The 17,771-nt window shown below is 44.8% G+C and overlaps 1 long non-coding RNA gene across 1 annotated transcript in view; it reads right to left on the bottom strand.

The window, feature by feature from the left end:
• The window catches only part of LOC122174273 (uncharacterized), a 113,588-nt gene extending 96,118 nt beyond the window's left edge, over window positions 1–17,470 (bottom strand). The window contains exons 1-2 of the long non-coding RNA XR_006175881.2: window positions 17,126–17,470; window positions 14,465–14,549 (exon numbers count right to left, since the gene is read on the bottom strand). This is a non-coding gene — a long non-coding RNA (uncharacterized LOC122174273). The remainder of the gene's footprint in view (window positions 1–14,464; window positions 14,550–17,125) is intronic.
• Between the last annotated feature and the right edge of the window lie 301 nt (window positions 17,471–17,771).

The raw sequence follows: 17,771 nt of genomic DNA, 5'->3' as shown, positions 1-17,771 counted from the left end.
TTAGGTCACAAGAACATTAGGGGACTGACGCATTATTTTACTTTGTTTAATTTTAAAGGATATGGGTGAAAGAAAATACAGTGGAACCCAATGAAACATATGTTGCAGGGATAGATTTGTTCAGTGGAATACATTTTCTGTGCATTGAACCAAAACAGATTACTGCTGTGTGTAGATTTCTCAACAAATAATTTACTCCAGTAATTCAGTAGTATTCAATGCCATAATGAGATGAGCAAAATCCTTGCATCCTAACATCTTCAAAACTTTGTAAATTGGTCCCTGCTATAGGGGGAAGAAAACATGCAATCCAAATGCATTAAGTTGCTAAGATTTGGATTCTTTTACGGCTCCTAAAATGTCTGCAAGCAGATCATGGCTCCTTCACAACGCAAGAGCTCTTGTGCAATTGTTTTTAAATCAGTATCTGTATCTATATATATATCTATATATCTATATATATAGATATCTATATCTATCTTACTTCCTGGATTGATAGTGAATGGTCACCACTATTCGAGCTTTTTTGGCTACTTATGACTGGTCACAAAGCAGAGGGTATTGTCACTGATTGAGGTAGCTATTGAAGCTTTCAGGGAGAGGAAGCTGTTTAGGGAAGGGAAGCAGGATTAGGGAGTTCAAGAAGTTAAATGCTTCTCTTAAACAAAACAAAACCAAACTAAACTGTTTTAATTAGTTGGCTGGCTCCTGTCACATCCACAGCTAATAATTGTGGAAGTGTGCGTAGTCCTCGCTGGAAAAGGTTTTAGCTCCTTGAGGCTCCAATCCTGCTCCCACTGAAGTGAATGGCGAAACTCCCATTGACTGCAGTGGTGCAGGATCAAACCCTTAGCCGCCTCCACACCAGAGCTCTGGCAAAAGGGCTTGGGGTCCCTGGCCCCCTGTTGTGCCTGGAAGCAGTGTCTTAGAACATGTACAGTATCCCTACAAGATGTGCTGCATATAAATTCCTCAGGACAGGGACCGTTTCTTCCTATTGGTTTGTACAGTGCCTAGAACAATGGGTCTTGGACCCTGACTGGAGCTGCTGGGTGTTTCTGTAAAAGGAATTATGGTGAGTAGAATACTGTAGTTTTCCTGATATGGCCACCAAAGTCACTGACACAAAGTATCTGCATGTACAAGCCCCGTCCTAGCTGTGAAGGGTGCGGCCACATCCTTTTCTGGCTCATTTGAACCCTTCTGTGCTAGGGCTCAATAGGTGTCTGCCACACTCCTCACGCTGTGCGAAGCAGAGTTCCATAGAAAATACTATTTGCCTTTACTGGTCATCAGCTCTTTGGCCTCAGTCAGATTCAGCCAAGCCTTTAAGCACATGCTTAAATGGATTGAGACCACAGTGAAGAAAAAAGAGTCAATGGTAGCAGAGGACTGAGAGCTTGATCCAAAGCTCATTGAAATCAATGGCTGGACTTCCACTGGCTTCAACGAGATTTTGACACCTGAGATATTGTAACCTAGAACCTCAATCAGTGAATACTCAGGTGAGTTCCAAGTTGGTTTCCCATGAGCATTCAGGAAAAAACCAAAATAAAACACACCAACAACTCCAGCTTTGTTGTTTAGCACCATAGGCTCCCAGTCCATAACTGGGGCTCCCAGGCACTACCACAATACAAACAATAAAATAATGGCCATGAACACAGCTGAAGCAAACTGATTTCTAATTCAAGTGATTACTCACAGAAAACTTTGTAGCATCTACTAAGCAACGATCTTTAGCATCTTCCATCTGAGCAGATCAAAGTGCTTCACAAAAAGTAATTAGTGTTAGATTTACAAAGGGAATACATTAAAATAAGTGGTTAATTTAATTACTACAAAGGATGGCAATGGATCCCATCTCAATGAAGCCCTGCTAGATGGAAAACAGTATTGCAGATGTATCAAAACTAAGAGCACAACAAAAAAACTTATTGTGTAAATTAACAGATCTGCTGATAGAGTCATAGACTTTAAGGTCAGAAGGGACCATTATGATCATCTAGTCTGATCTCCTGCACAATGCAGGCCACAGAATCTCACCCACCCACTCCTGTAATAAACCCCTAACTTAGTCTGAGCTATTGAAGTCCTCAAATCATGGTTTAAAGACTTCAAGGTGCAGAGAATCCTCCAGCAAGTGACCGTGCCCCATGCTGCAGAGGAAGGCAAAAAATCCCCAGGGCCTCTGCCATTCTGCCCTAGAGGAAAATTCCTTCCCAACCCTAAATATGGCGATCAGCTAAACCCTGAGCATGTGGGCAAGACTCACCAGCCAGACACCCAGGAAAGAATTCTCTGTAGTAACTCAGATCCCACCCCATCTAGCATCCCATCACAAGCCATTGGGCATATTTACCGCTAATAGTCAAAGATAATTAATTGCCAAAATTAGGCTATCCCATCATACCATCCCCTCCATAAACGTATCAAGCTTAGTCTTGAAGCCAGATATGTCTTTTTCTCCCACTGCTCCCCTTGGAAGGCTGTTCCAGAACTTCACTCCTCTCATGGTTAGAAACCTTCATCTAATTTCAAGTCTAAACTTCCTGATGGCCAGTTTATATCCAGTTGTTCTTGTTTCCACATTGGTACTGAGCTTAAATAATTCCTCTCCCTTCCTGGTATTTAACCCTCTGATATATTTATAGAGAACAATCATATCTCCCCTCAGCCTTCTTTTGGTTAGGCTAAACAAGCCAAGCTCTTTGAGTCTCCTTTCATAAGACAGGTTTTCCATTCCTCGGTTCATCCTAGTAGCCCTTCTCTGTACCTGTTCCAGTTTGAATTCATCCTTCTTAAACATGGGAGACCAGAACTGCACACAGTATTCCAGATGAGGTCTCACCAGTGCCTTGTATAATGGTACTAACATTTCCTTATCTCTACTGGAAATACCTTGCCTGATGCATTCCAAGACCGCATTAGCTTTTTTCACGGCCATATCGCATTGGTGGCTCATAGTCATCCTGTGATCAACCACTACTCCAAGGTCCTTCTCCTCTGTTACTTCCAACTGATGAGTCCCCAGCTTTTAACAAAAATTCTTGTTATTAATCCCTAAATGCATGACCTTGCACTTTTCACTATTAAATTTCATCCTATTACTATTACTCCAGTTTACAAGGTCTTCCAGATCTTCCTGTATGATATCCCGGTCCTTCTCTGTATTGGCAATACCTCCCAGCTTTGTGTCATCCGCAAACTTTATTAGCACACTCCCACTTTTTGTGCAAAGGTCAGTAATAAAAAGATTAAATAAAACTGGTCCCAAAACCGATCCCTGAGGAACTCCACTAGTAACCTCCCTCCAGCTTGACAGTTCACCTTTCAGTATGACCTGTTACAGTCTCCTTTAACCAGTTCCTTTCCACCTTTCATTTTCATATTGATCCCCATCTTTTCCAATTTAACTAATAATTCCCCATGTGGAACCATATCAAATGCCTTGCTGAAATTGAGGTAAATTAGATCCACTGCATTTCCTTTGTCTAAAAAATCTGTTACCATCTCAAAGAAGGAGGTTTGGCACGATCTACCTTTTGTAAAACCATGTTGTATTTTGTCAAAGAAGGAGATCAGGTTGGTTTGGCACGATCTACCTTTTGTAAAACCATGTTGTATTTTGTACCAAGTACCATTGACCTCAACGTCCTTAACTACTTTCTCCTTCAAAATTTTTTCCAAGACCTTGCATATTACAGATGTCAAACTAACAGGCCTGTAGTTACCCGGATCACCTTTTTTCCCTTTCTTAAAAATAGGAACTATGTTAGCAATTCTCCAGTCATACAGTACAACCCCTGAGTTTACAGATTCATTAAAAATTCTTGATAATAGGCTTGCAATTTCATGTGCCAGTTCCTTTAATATTCTTGGATGAAGATTATCTGGGCCCCCCTATTTAGTCCCATTAAGCTGGTTTAGGTCATGATTGCTCGAACCAAGGTTGTCCCCTACAACCATTTCTTCTATGAGGTCTTCACTACTCACCAAAACCAAATCTAAAATGGCATTCCCTCTTGTTGGTTCAGCAACTACTTGGTGAAGGAATCCATCAGTTATCGCATCCAGGAAAATCTGAGCCCTATTATTATTACTAGCACTTGTCCTCCAGTCTATATCTGGGAAGTTAAAGTCTCCTATGATCACACAATTCCCATTAGTATTTACTTCACTGAAAACATTAAAGAGGTCTCTATCCATATCCAAATCAGATCCCGGTGATCTGTAGCACACCCCAAGCACTATCCCAGGAAAGGCTCTAGTAGCTTTCTTCCCCAATATGATTTTTGCCCAGACAGACTCTGTCTTATCCATTCCATCTCTTCTTATTTCTTTACAGTCTACCTCATCATTGATATACAATGCTACTCCACCACCTTTGGCTTTATTTCTGTCTTTCCTAAACAGCACATACCCTTCAATACCTGTACTCCAGTCATGACTACTATGCCACCATGTTTCTGTTATCCTTATAATATCTGGTTTCACTTCCTGCACCAGTAACTCTAGTTCCTCCATTTTGTTACCTAGGCTCCTCGCATTGGTGTACAAACATCTTAATTTTTGCTGTTTGGCTTCACTGACATCCTTTACCCGATTAGGCACAGACATTCTAACGCCAGTATCACCTATTAGACTGGTATCTACACTACCCTTCCTCGTTATGTCCATTCTCCTACCCATGGCTGTATCCTTTCTTACTTTGTTTTCTTCCCTCTCAATGTTAAAATCTGGCGTGGAGATTACCTGGACATCTCCCAACCATCTCCCCCAAATTCCTAGTTTAAAGCTCTCAATCAGTTGTGCCAGCCTCCATCCTAGAAGTCTATTTCCCTCCCTACTCAGTGAAGTCCATCCCGAGAGAACAGTCCTCTGTCCATGAATGCCTCCCAGTGGCCATCCATCCCAAAGCCCTCCTTATAGCACCACTGCCTAAGCCATCTGTTGATCGTCATAATCTTGTCACACCTTTGTTGCCCTTCTCTAGGAACAGGCAGAATCCCACTGAAGATCACCTGAGCCTTGATTTCCTTAAGCGTCTTCCCCAGCCTGGTATAGTCTCCCTTGATATGTTCCAGCGAGAGTCTAGCCGTATCATTTGTTCCCACATGAAGGACAATCAGTGGATTCTTTCCCGCTCCTGTTAGGATCCTCTTCAACCTCAAGTCCAGATCTCATATCTTAGCACCCGGCAGACAGCACACCCTTCTGTTCTCTGGATCAGCTCTGGTTACAGGCTCCTATTCTCCTCAGTAAGGAGTCCCCAATCATGTAGACCTGCCTTTTCCTGGTGATGGTGTGATTCTCCAGTCTATCCCCTGTTCTCTCTGGCTGCAAGTCCTCTCGATTCCTATTCACCCTTGCAATCCTCTGCAACCCATCCCATATCCTCCTGGCGCTCATATTTGGTGTTATCTCCATTGACTTTTCCCCTCTTCCTATAGAACTAGCTGCTCTTCTCTTCTTCCTTGCCCTCCCACCTTCAGTGACCACCTGCTGTGCCCCTTCTTCATTTTCCGACTCCGCAAACCTGTTCCTGAACTCTATTTCTCCTTCACTAGCCCGTCTTTTCTTCTGCCTGGTTCTCTTAATCACATGCTTCCACTGTCCACTTTCCTCACCCAGCAAAGAGTTCTTTGGTCCTGCTTCCATCTGCAAGTCTGAGCTTTTCCCTTTAGCCTCCTCATGTCTTTGCTCCATCATCTGCTCGAACCCCCTTCTAAACTCAACCAGAGTTTCCACCTGCATCTCCAGTCTCGGATCTTTTCTTCCATCAGCTCTATCAGGTGGCACTTCATGCAGACGAAACTCTTTTCAGGTACCCCCTCCAGGATCATGTACATACCGCAGTTTCCACATCCAGTCATCTTCATTGTGTCTTCCACTGCTTGGGTCACTACCACTGCTGCCTCTATATTTGTCATAGCCTTCCCACCTAAATCCTGTTAGTCCGGGAAACCCAAACCAAACCAAAACACCACCACCCACAGCAAAACAAACCCCCAAAAAGCACCACACACTCCCTTCAGTAGCCTGTCTGTTCCTCTGCCTGATTCTCCTAGACTTTCCCCCAAATTCCCCTTACAAAGTCCCACTCCAACTCCCCTGTTTACAGCTCCATTTGCTGGCTCCTGTGCCGCTGTCTGCTGAATCTGTGTGGCTGTCTGATGAATCAATGCATATTGTTCACCAATCCACAACTCATTACAGTAAATTCCTGGAGCTTTTATACAAATCCCAATTAATAGAATAATATTTTGGTGCAAAAAAGATTATTATAGCATCAGTTGAAATTCAGAATTTGTTAATTAGCAAAAGTCATTGACATTCGATGGCTGTTCTCTAACTTCTAGGACATGATTTGGTAGTCTCTACCCAGTGTCCAGGATTGCTTATGCAAAAAACCCTGCTGCAACTAGCTAGCTGCCTGTACAGAGGAGTGTGGGAGAGAACTAGTATGGATGGAGCCTGAGCTACCTTCTCATGCCAAGAGATGAGAGGCCAGGGGTGAGGCCAGACCAGGAAAGCTTGCATTGTTGCTCTCCTGCCACTCCTGTACTGTGGCTAACTAGAGTGGTCTCTAAGGATTGTCCAGCTGCATGCATACACTTTCCCACAAGCAATGCATTTACTTCCCTATACTCAGAATGCAAGAAAAAATAAAGCTGATTAATTTAATAGGTTTCCATTGTAACTGGTCATGGCCCTCACCAGAAATAAGGTGTCAGATTCCTCCCTGATGTTACCCCATTAAGTCAGTGAGGAATTCAGGGATGAATATGGCAAAAAGATGTTTAAACAAGTTCTTACTGGTTCTGGAATGCCTTAGTGTCTCACACAGAGGTTTGTACCAGCTTAACTAAATTGGCTTATAAAAAAAAAGTCACACCTTCAGTGAAACCTGCAACTGTGTGGTTAGATCAGGCTTGAAGCCCTTTATGGGTTGCTGCATATATTTGTGGCAGGCCATATACACAGTTTGGGAAATGGGGAGAGAAGCACCAAAGGTTTTTACAACTGTTTGAGAGCGTGGTATATTTCCAGTGTACCGGTCAATGATTGATTGTGGTTGTGCCTGTTCGTACAGCAAGCCAGGATCCACTAGGTAAAATCCTCTGAAATGCTATCTGGTCACAGAAGGTATAACATTTTTATTAAAGTTAATGTTTAAAATTAAATATACACAAGTTAAGAGGGAAAGTACTGTACATCTGGGGTCAGGCTTGAGTTATGAGGGATTACAGGTATCGGTTGCAAGGATGAAGAGATACATACATATCGCATAACCAGCATAGACCCAGATTGGGATGCAAGAGTTTTTAAAGTGTCAGTGGATAAGTACGCCACCCATGGAATGTATAAAGAGTCCAAGTCAGTATCGGTGTAGTGAATAAGTACATGGGTGGGGTGCATCCCTTGGTTCGTCAGGGAAGAAAGTGGGTTATTTCTTTCTCAGGGAAATTGAGTTGGTGGTCTCAATTATTAAATGTAGTATTGATGGTGTCCTGTGATGTGTTCTGTATAAATGTCTCTGGACTACCTGATGGTATCGGACACCATGAGCTGTCTCATGAGCCAGGCGTAGCGTCGACCGAATCTGCACGCTCTCAGAACTGGCTCGTTGTGGGGGTTCCACGAGCCCAGCGCTCACATGATCAGGGTGTGTATCTGGACCTCATAGCCCTGGGTTCTCAGGGTCTCGGCCAGTGGGGTGTACTTCAACACCTTCTGTGCTCGGGCCTCGTGGAAGGCTGGTGACCTGTTTTCAAATGGCACTGTGACGTCTACCATGAGTACTTCTTCTTTTCTGCGTCTGTCACGACGATGTCGGGTCGCAGTCTGCTGTCTGTCCCAGGGATGGCCAAGTCGAGGGTGATCTTCCACAGGGATGGCGGGATGGCTTTCACCAGCCAGTTCTGGATGGCATTGTGGTGATGCCGCCAGGCTCCGGAGTGCTGTTTGCATCCACACAGGACATGGGGCAGGGTCTCGTTTGAGTAGCTGAACTTCCTGCAGCGCTTGTCCTGGTTGCCGTGGCGGATGGCTCCGTTGAGGGGAACGCAGTTGAGTCGGGCCCTGTGGACGAACCGCCAGTCAGCGAACCTGGTGAAGCTGCCCCCAGGGAGGAAGTGGTTGCTGGCGTCCCACTTGCTTGTTCTGGCGGTCGGGGTGATGATGGTGTGGTCTGGGGTCTTTATGCGTGGCACCAGTAGCTCCCGGCGCTCCTCGCACCACTTCCAGCAGCAGCTGATCCTCTTTTCTAGGCGTCTCAAGGCGTTGCGGGTGTGGGACCAGAGAGAGGACAGGTCTCCCCCCTCTCTCCCAAACTCAGCCTCCAGGGAGCCGCTGAGGTAAGTGGCGATGTCCTGCTCGGAGGGGGCCCTGGCGATGCGTTTCCTGACCACGTCCCGTACGGCTTCCTGCGCGATGCTCCTCACCATCGGGTTGGGGCACGTCAGGAGGCGGAAAGCATGGGTCATCACTGCCACGTTGCACAGGTCACCCATCCGAGGTACGTTGGCACCACCCTGCCTGTGGGAAATGTAGATGATGTTGGTGCTGGCCCTCTGGGGAAGGTAGAGCCATTTCCTCACCACTGCCTGATGGTACTGTCGGCCTTGTTCAGGGGCACCTTGGCTATGGCCGATCCCCTGAGGACAAAGGAGATGCGGGGATCAGGAAAGTATTGAGGGCGTTGATCTTTTGCCAGGGGGCGAGCACGGAGGAGTCAATTTGGGCCACGTCTCGCAGGATCTCTGCGATGGTGTCTTCGGGGGTCTGTCGGACGCGGAGTCCTGTGGATGTGCCGAGGTGTTGGTATACCTCTCCCTCTTCGAGGGAGGCCATGGGCTCCCCCTGGATCAGGAACCATGACGGCCGGACCAGTTCCTACGCCACCATCAATGTGGAGGGAGGCGCACTTTTTGGGGTTGAAGCAGAGGCCCATCCACTCGGCGGCTTGGCTGGTGACGTCAAGCATTATCTACTCAGGGATAAAACATCCATGACATAGCCGAGGCTGGCCTGGGTCAGGGGAAAAAATTACTATGCAAGTATTCAGGCTTTGGCTGGAGCCCGAGCTCTGGGACCCTGCAAGAGTGGAGGGTCCCAGACCTTGGGTTCCAGCCCAAACATCTATACAGCGATTTTTCAGCCTCCGGTCCCAAGCCATGCAAGCCTGAGGTCAGCAAGGGATTTTTATCCCTGTGTAGACATACCCAGGCACAACATCACAGTGTTCAGATTCTGCATTTGTTTTACATGTAAAAGTATTTGACAGCTGAGGCTGTAGCTTTCCATTGTCCAGAGAATGCAAGATCTCTTATCTGTTAAGGGTTAGTGAGATGGAGGTAGTGGCAAACAAGCCACTATTAAGAGTGTTCTAGTGACAACATGAAAGAACATGAAAAAGAGTGGCAGGGGGAATGCAGGCCTAAATGAGTCTTCATTCTTTGGTTATGATTTAGAAAACTCTGGAGGAGTGTATATTGTGCTACAAGAAACACACCAGCCATCCTGAGCCTGATCTTAACTGATTAAGAGACACCCAGAGCGTGTATTTCAACTAGGAAATAAACTGTGGAAAATTAAGGTAATCTGCACTAGAGTGAAACTCAAAGCAAAAATGTTTAAGGCTAGCAAACATAATACTGTATTATAGACACTATATGAAAATTAGCACCCAAAGAAAAAGAGTTACTGGTACATCACATTGGTAATTGAAGTTATTAATAGTGGTGAGAAGAATGTATCAATTTTCCAAGCAAGTTGTAGTAATGTTTAATAATTGATGCCATTTCTTGTAATTAAATACTAATGAATTCTTTTACTGAATAATGTACTTTTCTATGACTATTCTCTTTACTTAGAAATATTTGTATTAATTTAGTGTGAGTAATTTAAACACTAAGTGATTTCCAAAAATATTTATTCATTTTCATCAATTCTTAGTAAATAGCCAGTAATTATTTAACTTGGTGTTTGTAATTAGAGCTTTTACCTGATTGGTGGTGGGACAAGGCTATTAATAATACTTAGAGCTCTAATATACCTTCTTATGGTCCCAATCCTCCTTTCACAGTGACAAAACTCCCATTAAACTCAATGGGAGTGGAAGTAGATCCGACAGAACGCTGAATTTGTGATTAAAGCACTGGGCTAGGATTCAGGAAATATGGTTCAATTCCATCACAGATGTGCAGTGGGGTCTCACTGTCACAACTCCCCATCTGTAAAATGGGGATTATCTCTCCTCCCTCCCAAAATCTGTCCTGTCTATTTGGGCTATGAGTTCTTTGGGGGCAGGGACTTCAATCTCTGTGTGCCTGTACAGCGCCTAGCACAATGGGGCTTCAATTTCAGCAGCAATAATCTCAGACAGTCTTGCACTCAGGGGAGCTCTGTCGTACCACTGTAGGCAGTCCCTGAGCTTGAGGTGCCTTCTCCTCCCCTGGGGCATCCATGCAGGGCTGGACAGTCTTGCTCTGATAGCTAGACGGCAGGATTGCAGAGTCATTGCACCAGACTGCTCAGAGAACAATCTCGCCATGTTTCCTTCTGCCTATTTTTGTGACAAAAGGGCTCCTGTCATTCCAACGTAGGTTTTTCCATGTCCAATTAGCACTGGCAAAAAGATGTATAACAAGCAGGCCCTAACCTCTCCACAACTGAGACTAAAGTATGTATTTATCCAATCTAAGTGGCAGGTCAAGGTTTTCATCCTCTCATTTATTATGAGCCACCATTTCCCTCACGCCAAACGCCACATCCCTGGCTCATGTAACGGCAGCCGTAATTGCTGTGCTTTCCATGCTACGAAGAAGGCACTGTCCAATGTGAGCTATGAATCTAAATCCTCAGCTGGGGGCAGGGTGGACTTGCTAGCGTGAGAGTTGCCATGTAGGCAGACACTAGGGATCAAGCCGGGGACATCCCTAAGCATGAGTCAGGCTCTGTAGCCAGGGCTGCAACAGACTCCTATTTTCACGGAGGAGGGAACATTACACACTAACCAGCAAGTTGACAGAGGAAGCTCTTCCCAACCATCTGAGGTCCAGGATTTGAGCTGCTGTGGTCAAGCTCTTGTTTATATTAGAGCACCATCTTGGACAACACCCACGACCAAACGAGAACCTCCACAGCTATAAACATGAGAGTCTCTACAGCTTGAACTAAAGCACTTGCCTCTATAGCTGAAGACTGTCCCAGACTCATCATCTAGACTGAGCACAGAGGGGAACCACAGAGGGGCTACACTACATTGAAGGTTGAGATCTGCACTGTCAATGGAGTGTTAGAGTCCAGGAGCATCATTTCTGGAACTCAGGACTTCCAGAGTGTAGTCTATAAGTTCTATTCACAAGGCCCTAGGTCTAACCTACTTAGTGTTCTTCTCATGAGAAGAACATGTTCTGGGTATATGATGTACATATTTGATGTCTGGTGCTGAAAAGTGCCCTGACTGAAATGCTGTCAGACTGCATTTTGAATGATACCTGTTACACTGTAATGGCATCTAGTGGCACCTTGATGGACATTCAGCTGTACATACATAGTGCACTGTAGGCAGGAAATCATCATTTGCAAATCATCACCTTTTAAAGTGTGACTATCAGTTCAGGTTTAAAGAACTGGAAACATGTTGAAGTCACATTAACTTAAGGAAGTAAGCAAATCTGAAATACCAAGTATTAGACTCATGGATTTATCATTATGTGAATTTTAGACCCACTGTATTTCTTCTGGGGAAACTGTGTTCAAAAAACTGGAGAGCATTTTGTATGAAAATAGTCCAACTACGGGAAAATCTAATCAACTGTCCTCCCAACTTTTTACTGAAATTCATCATGGCTACCAGGCTACGTGTTTTTGTTTTGTTAAAATCAGCTTTAGGAAATTTGGCCTAGATTCCCAAAGGTATTTAGGCTGCTAACTTCAACACCAGCTTAGGGGGAAGTCATGAGACTAAATGCCTTTGAGGAGCTGGGCCTTTGTCCCTACAGTAAAGGCATGGTTCTGGGTTAGTATTTTCAAAGATGACTACGGCATTTAGCCACACAACTGCCATTGAGATGAATGTGTTTAAATCCTTTAGTTGGCTTTGAAAATCTCAACCCTGAGCTTTATTTCCTGGCCCCAGTCCCTGATACGGGCCAGAGTTAACTAAAGGCTAATACCCATGCCACATGAGAGAAGTAAGCAAGTACCTCACCCTCCGCACCCGACTCCAGATCCAATGGCTACTGTTCAAGTCCAAAAAGAGGACTGTTCTGTGATGAAACTATAGGGATGAAGTTAATCACTGATGTAAATCAAATAGCTACTAGGTGCTTTCAGAACAACAAAAAAATGTAACAATGAATTCTGTTATTTCCAACTAATGTCAGTGGTTCACTAATAATCATGTGGCTTTCTTTCCTTCAAATCCTCTTCTGGTAACTTCTTTAAAGAGTTTTGCTGGGAACATGTGCTTCTTCATAGAAAGCGTTCAGCTACTGGCTAGTCTCAGCTGTTTCATTTACAAACGAGATTCCCTTTTATCAGATGCCAACTTATTGCTACATATCCCAAATAAAATAATGATGAAATTATGGCTTATACATTGCAGCATCGCATCTGGAAGGATCCCTAAATGCTTTCTAAACTCAACACTGCAAAAACGAACACTCTGCCTCCTTCACTGGCAAATGGTGAAGCTATTTTGTATCAGCACCACTTAGGCCAAGTGAAGAATTCCATACCCAGCTGTAACTAAAGGGTTAAATCCAGAGGGCTAAGTCATGCTTAGGTCTGTACAGAATCAAAAGTGAGAAGGAGCAAGGTGCTTTCTGCCCCCTGCTGTACCTGGGCACGAGGCAGAGTCTGTGCGATCTTGGCCCAAAAGGAGGATCAATCTGATAAATTTGAGAAGGGCTTTGGGGTTTTACAACCCATCTCTAGTGAAAAGTGCTGCTCGTTTTACGTCACAGTGAAAAGGGCACCCCCCATATCCAATATCATGCTGAAATGCTTACCCAGCAGAAAGACTGACACTTACTGAGTTACCAACACTAGTTTGGCACAGAAGTCTTCAACCCACAATGACCCCACCCAAACCCACTTATGTTAGAGCTGGTGAGCAAAGCTTGAGAGGTATGACTGCTGAAGCCGGTGGGAGTTTTTCCTTTCCCCACCATACTGGGTATCCATGCTCTGGGTGGTTTTTGTTTTGTTTTGTTTTTGTTTTTTAGAATGTCTAGTTTTATGAGAAAGTTAAAGCCAAATATTTAAAGTAGAAAAAACCCTCGCAAAACAGAATAATTTTCATTTGGAATTTTGCTACCCCCAGGATTAAGCTACTCCCTAACCCACTTAGCTCCCATTAAAAATGGGAAGAAAGTCACTTATGGGCAGATTACAGGGTAATTAATGTAAGCGGCAGCTGAAGTGTAAACGAAGACAATGGCTTCTGAAAGAATCCTTCAATATTTAGAAGTTAGCTGGCACCCTGATGAGAGAGAATTCGCATGTACACAGAAACACGCTTCTTTCAAGAATCTGTTCTCTTGACAATACGGGAGAATAAAACTTTCTGGCTACTGTTTGCTTTTGGTGCCCAAGATCAGCTTGATTCTCAAGTGTTTTCAGGATTTTAGGATTTGTTGGCTTTTCAAACGGTTAGTTCCTGGGGGAAGTGAAACCAGAGGGAAGGACCTGGAGGAAATAAGCACATCCATAGCTGGCATGTGATGACAGAATAGGAGTGAACATCCAGGGCACTACCTTAGTATGGTAAATGGGGGACCTCGCCCTAGATCACACCAAATAGAGCTGCTGCATGAGTGCCTATGAAAGAAAATTGATGCAAGATACAGAGAGAAAGTGGTGTATGGAAAATTGACAATCATGCTTGTGTCTGGAGTTGGAGAAAGTGTGTGCCAAACGGAAACATCTTTTCAAACGCTGACTTTTTCTCCCCCTCCAATGAAAAATTCCATGTAAAAATTTTGCACTGTCAGGGTGACCCAGAAACACTATGTTCCTTTCTCCCTTTGGTTTGAGTGATATCATGGTTCTGGTACTTAGCGGGTGGAGCCCGTGGTCAGGATAGTTACTAGAGGCATCTTCTCAGTAGGAAGGCAAGCAAGAGTGGCCCAGTGTGTTGCTGACTGTTGCAGTGGGTGTGTGGCAGGGGGAGGAGGGTGGAATCCAGATTTTAGGGGCAGCACCCTTTAGACACCTGATGGGTGAGTGGTCCATATATGAGAGACTCTGGAGGTTGCTGGTCCTTCCTGGCAAGAAGTTATCAGACAGAGGTGAAGGGGGACTGTGCAGGTTAGAAAGATGTGTAGCCTAGTGGGATTTTTTTTAAAGGTTTGGATAATTCAGATAAGCCTCCAAACTCTAATCCTCTAACATTTCCCCATCACAAAATTCATATGGGGTTTGGCCACATGGAAGCTGGCTTACATCTTACCTTTATATTCAGTTTGCTTGTAGTGAGGTTACTTTCTGATCTGCTGCTCCATATAGCTTGGTCCCCACCCCAACACAACTCATGGCTGTGAACAACAGGAGTGCTGAGCTTCATTTCCTGGTCCCATCAGCTGACATGGGTAACAGTTACCTGATCATAGGACAGTAAGGCTACTGCACCAGGTGCTTCTATGAGTAGTTTAGCTAGGTTAATACTGGGGTTTGCGTATAGCCACAGTGTGCCGTAATACTTTGGGTGTACTAGTGGGAAACCAGCTGGCTTATCTACTGTCACTTTAAAGCGCCACCAACAAGAAATTTTGCCCTCAGTTTCAAACTTGTTACCCTCACTTTCCACTGCCCCAAAGTCTTTGTTTAAAGCTAAACTCCTCCTCAAGTTACGGGGGCAGGATCCAGGTCTGTTTCCTGTGCTACTTTCATGCAAAAATTGTGACATCATGAACTTCAGAACAAGGATTGAATTTCACAAGCTATGAACAGCTGCGGAAGTTCTGGTTCTTTGTAATTGGGGAAAGCAGAGTCCTGAGGCTCAGGAAACATGCTAAGGGTGAGACTGAAACGTGGCCACAGTAAGGAGCTGTTCCGGGAAGGAGCTCCTAGAGTCACAACTCCCTCCCTCTCTGCCGCTTTGCTCCAATGGGGAAACAATCTGCCATTGGCCCTTACCGGAGCAGATTGTTACGTTCATGTGCTGCATGTCAGAGTATTGTGTTTTTATCTTTCTGGAAGGTTTCAATGTAACACTACTTTATTTCTTAGAATTCAGCACCTCAAACACACAAGAACCCCAAAACAGGAAGACAGGAACCCAAAAGGAACCCACACAGGAACCCAAAAGCAAGTGGATCCCTAAAGTAGAGAGGTGCAACTCAATCTAGAGAGCTGATCAGGGCTCATTTTAAATCTGAACCTCATTTTCAGACCAGTCCTGACCTGAACCCTCCCTTCCCCCTGAAATTGTTTCAGTGCTGCTGCCTTGTCCTTGGGACTCATCCTGGTGGGGGCTTCCCGCTCCCCACATCACATGCTCAGGATCTGTCTCCAGCCATCTCCTGCCCTGGGGGGTTGGCGCAGCAGGGGCTGCGTGTTCTGTTCCCACTGACTACTGCCATCTTGCTGCTGCATGCATCGAGGAGCGAGAGGCAAAATGTGGCCCTCGGGCAAAAAGTTTGCCTACGCCTGAGCTAGAATTTACTAATTTTCATTTGGGGAACATGGAGTTTAGTTTTGGTTAGTTTACTCACTTTTTTAAAACCACTACACCACTGGCGTGGCCCCACAGGCAGGAGGTTGTGATCAGCATCTCCCTGTCCCAAGCGGGTCAAGCTGTTTTCTGACCTGATCTGAACGCAACCCTTGTAGTTGGGTTCCATCAGGTTTGGGTTGGGCTGCCAGGCTCTAACTCAACCCATCTTGCTCTAGGCTGGCTCTCTGCAGCTTGATTGCAGAGGAGACAGATTGCACACTTCCCTACAGAGCCCCCTATCTTGCAAGCAGGGCCAGGAAACCCCTGACACTTAGGCTTGGTCTACACTAAACCCCCAAATCGAACTAAGGTACGCAACTTCAGCTACGTGAATAACGTAGCTGAAGTTCGAAGTACCTTAGTTCGAACTTACCTCGGTCCACACGCGGCAGGCAGGCTCCCCCGTCGACTCCACGGTACTCCTCTCGCCAAGCTGGAGTACCGCAGTCGACGGCGAGCACTTCCGGGTTCGACTTATCGCGTCCAGACAAGACGCGATAAGTCGAACCCAAAAGTTCGATTGCCAGCCGCCGAACTAGCGGCTGGGTATAGACGTACCCTTAAAGTGATAGTTTCCAATACACCATACAGATCACTTCCCCCTCCATGCTGAACCAGTTCAGCTTGCCCCATACAGAGAGAGAGCAACTTCCCACAAACACATGTTCTCCCCTTTCTATTGACCGGAAAAAGAGGTAGCCTGCACAGACAAGTAAAAAGGTGTCTTGCTCCCTCTTATATCCCTGATTGAGGGCACAGGGCAAGTCAGAGCCTTGCCTCAAATGAATTAGCAAAAGTATTCATGCAAAACTTTGCAAAGAAATGGTCACCAGCGATAGTGATCATCTCTTGAGAATAAGCTTGGGGGAGATTAAAGAAAGCACCTACATCCAGCCAAACCGGAAGTGTGGTGAAAGTCTTCAGCTTCTATTCATGGATAGATCCAAGTAGTGCAAAGACATGGGGTGAGAACAACATTAATTACAGAGAGCAATGTCACAAGAAGAACTTTTTTGACCCACCCAGAAGATTTGCTTTGAGTTTGGAAGACATTCCTTATGGGCAAAGATTCATGCTGTCCCCCAATATAAATAGGCCCATAACCAGCAGGCGAATGCCACAACGTTCAGACTTGGCTCTGCGTCTGAATGCTCCACAGTGCAGATTATTCTTAGCTGGGGTTTTGCTTGGAGTTTATTTCTAAGTTCCTTACTCAGCATTAGCTTCAGTGGCACTTTTGCTGCATAAGGAATGCGTAGGTAACTTCAGGATTTGGCCCTTAAGAAATAGTACTAGACAAGAAAAGTGAAAGAAAAATCCTGAAACAGTGGAATAAGCCTGCAATTCTTTCGAGTCTCCAACAGTTTTCTTCTTTAGCCATAAAACCTTAGTTACCTGATTAAAAAGGTCTCCTTTCTGTTCCTTGCTTTTCTTGCTCAGGAAGATTTGTTCAGCATAGCTGGATCTCTGAGGTTTACAATTTTACTGTAAATATCACATTTGACTAAGTCCAGATCTGGATCATTCTTGCCACCTTGCTTAAATTTCTACTCTTTCCTTCTCTGGGTAAAGAGCGACCTGGTCTGTGCATCCTGTTGACTCTTTCCAAGGCTAAAATTAGCTCTGTATACAAGAGTTTCTTTTGACTGGTAGCATTCTCTAGGACAGACTCATTTGTATACACAAATACAAATGCTGGGTGTAACAATGGCCTAACTATTGCTTTGAGAAGAGGAGAAACCAGAGATTTTTACCCTTTACTTTCTGTATAAGAGGGTTCCATTACTCTCATCCAAATCACTATATATGAAAAGTGCTAATCCAGTGCAGCGAAACCCTTGAAGTGATAAATATTGGGTTCTGAACATGAACAGCCACCTCCATCCTAGCATACAATTATCAGCACCCATAGCTCTGCAAAGCCTAAATTGGTAGAAATTACGTAAGTCACAGGACTGTGCAATTGACAAGGTTAAAGAGAATTCCCCATTTGCTCTAATTTCTGCTCCTCCATTCTTATATTCTCCTGAGGATCGCTCAG

Source organism: Chrysemys picta, chromosome 7 (genome assembly GCF_011386835.1).
Source record: "Chrysemys picta bellii isolate R12L10 chromosome 7, ASM1138683v2, whole genome shotgun sequence".
NCBI lineage: Eukaryota > Metazoa > Chordata > Testudines > Emydidae > Chrysemys > Chrysemys picta.
The sequence above is the reverse complement of the archived record's forward strand: the minus strand, read 5'-3'. Positions and strand labels throughout refer to the sequence as shown.